General features: G+C 44.8%; 1 long non-coding RNA gene across 2 annotated transcripts in view; it reads left to right on the top strand.

Annotated features, from left to right (window-relative positions):
• Positions 1–7,695, top strand: part of LOC142574353 (uncharacterized) — a 47,044-nt gene extending 39,349 nt beyond the window's left edge. Inside the window, exons 1-3 of one of the 2 annotated variants that reach the window (XR_012826507.1) lie at positions 4,704–5,277; positions 6,017–6,152; positions 6,249–7,695. This is a non-coding gene — a long non-coding RNA (uncharacterized LOC142574353). Of the gene's footprint in view, positions 1–4,703; positions 5,278–6,016; positions 6,153–6,248 lie in introns of those variants that run through there. The other variant, XR_012826508.1, reaches the window with a different exon arrangement.
• The last annotated feature ends 1,495 nt before the right edge of the window (positions 7,696–9,190 follow it).

The raw sequence follows: 9,190 nt of genomic DNA on the forward strand, positions 1-9,190 counted from the left end.
AGGGGACGGCTTTTTGGAGAAGACATGTTAGGGGGTACACCACGTCAGCGAACCTTGGGATGAAGCGCCGAAAATACGAGCACAGGCCCAAGAAACTCCTCAACTCCCGCACTGACTTCGGTGCTTCGAAGGAGCTGACTGCCTCAATCTTCCGTGGATCCGGCCTCACACCGTTTTTGTCGACCAGATGCCCAAGTACTAACGTCTCCGTTTCCCCGAAACGACATTTCTTGGAATTTAGGATCAAGCCGGCTTGTTTGACACAATCCAGAACAAGACTGAGACGGCTGTTATGGTCACTCAATGTGCTGCCAAAAATCACCACATCATCGAGGTAGCACAAACAAATTTCCCATTTAAGTCCTTGGAGGATAGTATCCATGAATCGTTCGAATGTTGCTGGCGCGTTACAAAGGCCGAACGGCATAACGTTAAATTCATAAAGACCATCTGGTGTCACGAAGGCCGTTGTCTCCTTATCGTCTGGGTGCATGGGTATCTGCCAATACCCTGATCGCAAATCCAGTGATGAAAAGTAGGCAGCGGAATGTAAACAATCGATGACATCATCAATTCTAGGAAGTGGATACGCATCCTTTTTGGTGACTGCATTCAGTTTCCTGTAATCAACGCAAAACCGCCACGATCCATCCTTCTTCTTTACTAAGATTACTGGTGCTGCCCACGGATTAGAGGACTCTTGAACAACACTTTTCCGCAGCATGTCTTTCACCTGTTCAGCAATAACTGTCCTCTCTGTTGCAGAAACGCGGTAAGGCTTTTGCCGAATGGGATGCGCAGATCCGGTGTCAATTCTGTGGCGAGCACGAGAACGAGGGAGTGAAGCCTGCTTGTCGCCTTGTGCGAAATCGAATACAGAAAGATGTGCCCACAAAACTTCTGCGAGAACGTGGCGCTCATGTGAGGGCAGCGCCTTGTTGATCATCCATAGGATCTGCTCTTCAGAAGTGCTTTGGTGAGGATCGCTAGTACGAGACTGCTCCTCCTCGCTTAGAACTGTAATGGAGCTGTAAGTAATCTCGTCAAATTCAGCGAGCTTCATATCACGCGGAAGAACAGCAGGGACGCAAGAACAATTGAAAGCCCACAAATTTGAGACGCCATTCACTACTCTCACGACAGAGCGTGGTACGAGTACATCTTTCTCTGCGCAGCTCGACGGAAGTGGCTGGACTTGCGCGTCAAACGATGAAAGGTCGGCAGCAGCGAAGTTGACAGGGATACGTGACAGCGACCAAGGCGGTACCAGCAAATCTTTCGAAACAACACAATAGTTTTTCACTGGTAAGGATGTGTCGGCAAGGGTGGCGAGAAGCGCGCTATTCAGAGTAATTTCGCCTGTGCCACAGTTAACGGATGCACCACAATCCTGAAGAAAGTCAATCCCGAGAATCACGTCGTGAGTGCACCGCGGTAGTACGAAAGATTCTGTTAGAAGATCTTCTCCTCCGAACAAAACACTTGCAACACAAATACCAAGGGGAACTAGGCACTCTCCACTGACACCACGAAACGTCACACCACCATTCCACGGGAACATAACTTTCCGACCCAGCCTCTCTTTGAATGTCACACTCATGACGGAAACGGTAGCACCAGTATCCACTAATGCTGTTGCAGGTATACTATCAATGAACACACGCACTTTGTTCTTCACCATCATAATAGGCAGAGGAGTATTTCGCAGAGACGCAGACTGTCCGGCGACCTTACCTCCATCGGTCGCGCCGGCTAGTTTTCCGACGGTGGTGGTGATGCAGCACGTCGCCGTGGTGACGGTGAACGGCGTTGGCGACTGGTTGGGGGCGTCAGGCTACGGTCTGAAGCTGGCGAGCCACTCCTTCTACTATATTGACAGAAAGTATTCCGGGGTGGCGCGCCTGTGGTGTTTGCACTATCAGGGTCTGTCGGCCAACGGTCGTCATAATTGTCACGTTCAAAAGTAGGCCAAGTTGGTGGTGGGCCATATCTTGTCTGTCGGCGCCGGCGACAAAAACGAGCAATGTGTCCCGAGGCGCTACAGCTGTAACACACAGGCGATGCGCGACCGACGTTGTAAACCTCGGGGTCAATCCTGGGACGCTGCGAATAATAAATGCGATCTTCCGAATTCCGATTCGTGGTGGTAGCTCGACGAGTTCGTTGATCGTGCGTCACGTCGTCGGGAAAGGTATGTCGGTGCTGTCGCAGCTGATCTACTCGACACTCTCAAACGCCTGGCATGGCAGACAATGCGGACACAGCAGATGCATGTTCTTGAGGTTGGTTGGGAGCCCACCCAAGCTGGTCGACATCCGCCCCTTTGGTGTGTCTTTCAAGTTCTTCGCGAACAATTTGCCTTATAGTTGCCGCAAGGTCTAGTTGAAAACTGTAGTTGTCATTGTCTTCAACGCTTGCCACCGTTGTCACATTTGCTAACCTGCCGAACTTAGGCGTGATACGGCGCAGCTTCAAGGCCTCAAATGTGCGGCAATGCTTGATGAGGTCGGCGACCGAGGCGAGACTCTCCTTTCCGATTAAATAATTGTACACATCCTCGGCTATGCCTTTAAGCAGGTGTCCAACCTTGTCCTCTTCGGACATTCGAGGATTGACCGTTCTGCAAAGCTTCAGGATTGCCTCAATGTACGTAGTACAGGTCTCACCTGGGACTTGAGCGCGCTGAAGCAATGTCTGCTCCGCCCGCTTCCTTTTCGTGGTGGAATCGCCGAAGCACTCAGTAAGGTGAGTAACGAAGCTGTCCCACGTTGTGCAGATATCTTCATGGTTCTCGAACCACACAAGCGCAGTGTCCGTGAGGAACAGAACCACATTGTCGAGCTGAGCCGTGGCGTTCCAGCCGTTGTACTTGCTCACACACTTGTAGTGGGTGAGCCATTCCTCCACGTCCTCGCCGAATTTTCCTGAGAAAGGGCGGGGCTCCATCTGATGCATCCAGGCGCCGGTTGTTCGAACTGGAGCTGCCAGAGAAGGCTGTTGGTCACCGCTGTGGGACATCGGGATCTCAAGTGGTGTTGGGGGCAGTCGAGCGAGGCGTCGGCTCCGGCGTGGTACTTGCTGCAGCAGCTCCGTCGTCTTGGTCGAAGTACCCCGCACCTCCACCACAAAACTGTTACCGTTAATGTGAAACTGGCTTTATTTAAGGGACGAGATTGATGGTGAAGTCAAGATGGCGTCCCGAGGCTGCACACGCTAATGTCTTCTTCCTCTTCTGCTCGCCCGGCTCATGCCGTAGCAATATTTACAGACTCATCAAGTCTTGTAAAAGCACTGATTTCTTTACGAAAGTTTACGAATCCTGTTTTCATTGAACTTTACTCACTCTTAGGCAGTATTTATGTATCTTATAGACATGTAATAATATGATGGGTACCAGGCCATAGAGGCTTAGAGGGTAACGTACTAGCTGACAAAATGGCCACATCGCTCACAAAACTAGCTATTAATCCTACGACTATGGTGCCTGTCACAGATCTGAAGCCTTACATAAGAAACTGCGAAACTACTGGCAACGCATGTGGGACGCAGAAATAAACAACAACCTCCACTGTATAAAGCCACAGTTAGGTTTTTGGCCCTCCGCAACAATATCACTGCGAACAGATGTCCTATTCTGTCGTCTCAGAATAGGACACACATTTGGCAGTCATAATTATCTACTTACTGGAAATGAACCTCCTACCTGTGGCAGATGTGGTGAGAGGCTGACCGTCCTTCACGTCCTTCTGGAGTGTCGGGAGGCCGAAGTAGATAGAAAGAAATATTTTCCTCTGGCATACCGTTCTTACATCCCCCTTCACCCGGCTATGTTTCTTGGCCAAGAACCGCTATTTAACAAGAAAGCAGTCCTCGGTTTCTTAAACGATGTAATCCTACATGTTATAAGTCCCTTAAATTCGTAGAGCATCCTCGTTCTGGATGATGCCGCTGCGATAATTGTTTTGCATAGCACATGCCTCCAGGCCCTTGTGTTTCAAGGGCCCTAAGGAGGCAGTAGTTCTCAAACCAATTTAAGCATCTGACAAATTTTCTACATTGTATCATTCTTTCGAAATGAATTTTAACGCTCACAGAACATGTCATTGTCATCGACATAATCTTATTACAGTTAGATTTTATGCACTTTTGAGCGACTATTTTTTCGGCCCTTTACAGCCACGTCACATGAAATTCATAGAACTCATAACTACACTGCGAACTCATCATCACGGACCTGGCGCTCTTTGGCCATACCTGGCCCTTGCGCCAATAAACACCACACATTCATAAACACAAAAGTGTCCACAGAGTGAAAAATGTGTATGCCTGATGTATTTTTTTAGACAGGGATGGTATTAACAATAATATATAAGTGGTTATTGGCTCGCCTTCTAGTGCATACGTACCCTTGGATGTTAAGATTGACATTTATTTATTTCAAATGCTCTATGAGCTTGCACCAACAGGTTGGAAATATTCATTATGTTGAAAGGGGCATGTATTATGAAGGGCGGGTGCCGTTCCATCATCGAAACTGTCGTGTGTTTTACCCCAATGGACGTCAGACTCTGGAGTTTTGCAAGATGCGTAGCGCCACCTGCCAGTGCGAAGAGGCAGTAATTGAGTATTGCGAAGCCCGACTCCCTTGCTAAGCTGCCTATGGAGCTAGCGAGTGCGAAACAACGATTTAACTAAATTTTGGGACATATTGCGAGTGTTTTGTGCATTTAGCACCCAGACAGACAGCTATGAATTTATCCGCAAGTTGGACGTGCTGCCGAACTGCCGTAAAAAGCTTGTTGGCTCACGCGTCTGACTGATGGCGGAAATGACGGCAACATGGATAGCTCCGCACGCTACGAAGAAACACCAGAATTGACGCTACTGTTGTATTGTGAATTGCCATGAACATGAAGGACTGAATAACAATGCTCAGTTTTACCGATTTCCATCGCGATCGTATGACAGGGAACGGTGAGAGCGCTGGATACGGACCGTTCAATGTGTTGGGTGATCGAATTACTTGCATTTCCCACAACACAGCGCCTCGCATGAGAAAGTGTGATAATGTTGTTCAGCTGTACTAATTGTGTTGCGTAGCCCTGATGGAGGACTGTGGCAACCAAGCGAAAACTCAAGAAGCTGCAGCCGCCACTTCGTTGACAACAGAAAAAACAACATTGCGGACCATCCTGCGTATGTGCCATCGATATTTCCACCTGTTTACAGACGTCCACCTCCAGTTGACTCAACAAGTGGAACAAAGAGATTTGGCAAGTCAGTTTAACCAAACATTTTGGTTCCTTTATGAAGTCAAAATCTTGTTCTATAGCATCGTTGTATCACAAGCTCATTTCTAGTTTCGGTACTTTGTGTGACCTGCGCCGATACAACAAGCACGATTCGCAATGTGCTGAGCCTGCTCGACTGCGTTTTTCAAATGTGAGCAATAAAGTTTTTTGCAGGAGCACTGGATAAGTAATTGCGAAGTAATGCACATGTGTCAAAAATGTCGCGTTTATTTGCATTTATTTGTGCGCATGTCGTTTGAAGCGTCTGTGAAAATTCAATGTTACTGAGTGATGATGCAGCTCCTGCTTCACAGAAAGATGCGGCGCGCAGGCACTGTAGGAAGCGTACTTTCGTTACGTTCGCACGCTGTTTGCTGTCTTAGAAAACGTTTTCTGTTTACTGCCCTGGAAACGTCCATGGATGGATTTACTCTCTGTAAAAATTTGTGAGAAATAACATTACAATAAAATGCATAAAAAATGTAGGAGATACTTAAGTCTTGTGTTCAGGACATTTTCAATATGAACCAATTTGAAATGCATTGATTTTTATGTTTATATGCCCATAAACAAACCTGTTGAAGAAATGAAAGAAAGGAAAGACAGGTGTGTTCTAATTTGCTCAACAATTTTGTGTTTCAGTGCTATATTACTTGAAAAATCATGGTGTCCCTTGTTCACTGTCTACATGCACCACATACATGCCTCAGCATTTTACTTTTCAGATCGCAGAAAAGACGCCAGGTAGATGCTGCAGCTACAACTGGGCAAAGTACAGATCTTTCAACTTCTGCCAAGTGTGCAAGCGGCACTATACCAAGCTGCACAACCCACGAACATGCTGTAGCTGAAATGCAAAATGTAAGTTTTCCAGAATTAAGGTATGCTTTGTATCAATTCTTGGGATTTCAATTGCACGTATCTCCAATTCTTTTCTTTGTGGTTCCTTGCTTGCAGATTCACAGCATCGAAACAGTTCTCCCTGTCACTGAAGGAGGTATTCCTGATCCTGGGCTTTCCCCTCAGTCTTAAGGTTGTTCCTGCGGAATGTGCTAGTGGGACTGTTGTCACTCAGCAGCATATTTTACGGACTGTTGCTGCTGGCCCTCGCACTAGAACATGTTTATTTGGTAACTTCCACAGCATCATTGGCAGACCAGATGCACTAAGTCTGTGTAGTGTTGACAGCAATGTGTTTGCATTATTACTTAGTTTGTTACCAACTGTAAGGGAGAGGAGTAGTGATGTTACAGTCCAAAATAAGTTGCTCATGTTTTTAATGAAAATGAAGCTGGAAATATCATTCTCTGCAGTTGCTATTCTTTTTGGAGTGCATGAGAAAACTGCGTCCCGTGCATTCTACACTGTAGTGCACACACTGACTGAAATAACAAAGGACTGCATTTACAAGCCCCCAATAACTGACATAATATTGTCGCAGCCACCTTGTTTTAAAGTAAATTATCCACAGTGCACACTCATCATTGCACAGAAATGAAAACTGAAACCCCATCCGAGGTAAGGCAGCAACATATGCTCTACTTGACATACAAAGGAACCTACACATTCAAATTTCTTGTTGCTATCATCCCAAATGGAATGGTGGTCTTCAAGTCCAAACCATATGGTGGCAGATGTTCAGATACTTATATTACATTAGATTCAAATTTCTTGAACTTTATTGAAGCTCAAGACACAATTTTGGCTGACAGGGGCTTTTCAGGCATCAGAACTTCCCTTGCTGATAGAGGAGTAGTCCTCATAATGCCACCTCTTTCAGTAGGAAGCAATGTTCCCTTCACACCAGAGGAAATGGAACAGACTTACTCTGTTGCTTCTGTCCGCATACAGGTAGAGAGGGCAATTAAGAGGATTAAGCATTACAATATCTTAACTCCCCGTATACCAATTTCTCTGATTCCTGCAATGGATCACATATTTCACGTGCTGCGTTTTAGCAAACCTTCAACCACACATGATTTTGTCATAACAAAAAGTGCATAATTAAGAGCCCCTACAATGGCTACGTAGAGAGAAATATTTTCTTGTTCATACTTTTGGTTATATTGCTCTAGCCCTTGGCAAAGCTTGCAAACAGATAGTGCATCTGAAGCTTGTTTACATGCTGTTCTTCCATTACCATTTTTCGTATCCTTTATTGTTTACAAACTTGTTGCGAACTGCAGTAGCAATGCCGGCAGGATAAACAAAATCATCCCACTTCGTAGTGCCTGCACATTCCTTATTTAACTGCTGTAATAATGCGAGCATTAAGTTGGAAACAATGCTGCACGTATGTTGTCATTTATTATTGTTCTTGTTGTACTTTATAATTTTAGACCACTGTATCTTGCAGCAATGTTCATTGAGCGCATTTGTCGTAATAAATATTTTATTCGTTGTAGGCAAGGGTCACTGAAAACGAGCCCAACAGTAGTGCACAGTAGGCATAAGCAGATACGTTAGCATCATATCTTTGTGCACTTATCGTGCGAACTGCCTTAACGCATGCACTATGAAATTCTTTTCAGCTAGTTGATACAAATCCATTGGACAGGCAAGGTGAACTTGGCAGACACAAAGTTGTTTTGTTTTTGTTTTGCTGTTGTATACCCTCTGCTTGATACCACTTATGAACCAGATTAAATAACGATTCTGTGAATCGGGATGTTTATGTGAATATAGAGAACTAGAGCTGCGTTGCAAATCCAACAATTTTATTTGCGAATCCGTGGGTAAAATTTGACAAGCGACAGCAACAATTCAGCGTTTAATATCAAGCACATGCCAAGAGAACAAATATAACGGAAAATCTTCATAAATTGTGAGCGTTCTTACTACACTCTATAGAGATATAAACAAGATGGCAGGCAAAAACACCGTAGATAAATTACAAACCATCCATGCTGCGCATTGTGTACACCTCGCATAAAGAAAGAGACAAACATCCTGTCATTGCGACTTACAGTAATTGAATTACAAACACCTTTAAGCGACACAAATCACAAGAGTTATATAATTGAAAGCACAGTTAGGTCAATGTAAAAAGTTATACCTGGCAGCTACACTAACTTTTTGGTTATACTTCGCCAACACCTTATATTTGGCATCTTCAATTTTATCACTGCAACTTACTATCCGGAAACAAGTGCTCTACACAGTCCTTCCGAGTATTATTGCTGTCTCGTATAACGTGAGGATATTTCAGTAGGGACTTATATAGTAGAAACAATACATATAAAGAACCAGGGTCTACCAATACCACCTTACCTTTCAGTTCTGTCTTGCTGCATATTTTTACAAGGCTATCTACAGCTACACTGGCATAGTAAACTATCTTTATTCATGAAGAAGTTCCTTAATGTAAAAGTTGAAATAAAAATGTTCAAGAACAGGTGCAGACTGTGCAAGAAATGCTTCATCTCACTGTACAACAATAACAATGCTCTGCACAGACGTGTACACAAAAAAGAAGCATCTGCTCGTATTCGTCACATATATTGCAATTCGCACTGGCATATAATACTGGTGGCGCTTCTTCAGCGTTACTTTGCCACCTTGATAAAAGATGTAGCTGATGAAGCTAATTTCATTGTCAGCATCAATCAGCACATCGTCTTTTCTTGAAAAGGGGCACTTTATCTTCAGGAGCACCGTCTCCTCACCATCCTTGAACAGTCCATCAGGGCTAGCACACTGCCATGGCTGACCCAAGTCCAACCTGCATTTAGATCTCGCATGGTAACAACATTCCATGCATACTGGCATTTCATTCTCAGTGCAAAGGCAATAAGCACAAATCAGTACAAATAAATTCATGCACGGTTGTAGCACAGCTATTGCTGCTTTGTCATAAATAAGGTTATAAAATGTAAAGGAACACTGTAACATATATTTTC

The sequence above is a fragment of the Dermacentor variabilis genome, chromosome 3 (genome assembly GCF_050947875.1).
Source record: "Dermacentor variabilis isolate Ectoservices chromosome 3, ASM5094787v1, whole genome shotgun sequence".
In the NCBI taxonomy this organism is placed as follows: domain Eukaryota; kingdom Metazoa; phylum Arthropoda; class Arachnida; order Ixodida; family Ixodidae; genus Dermacentor; species Dermacentor variabilis.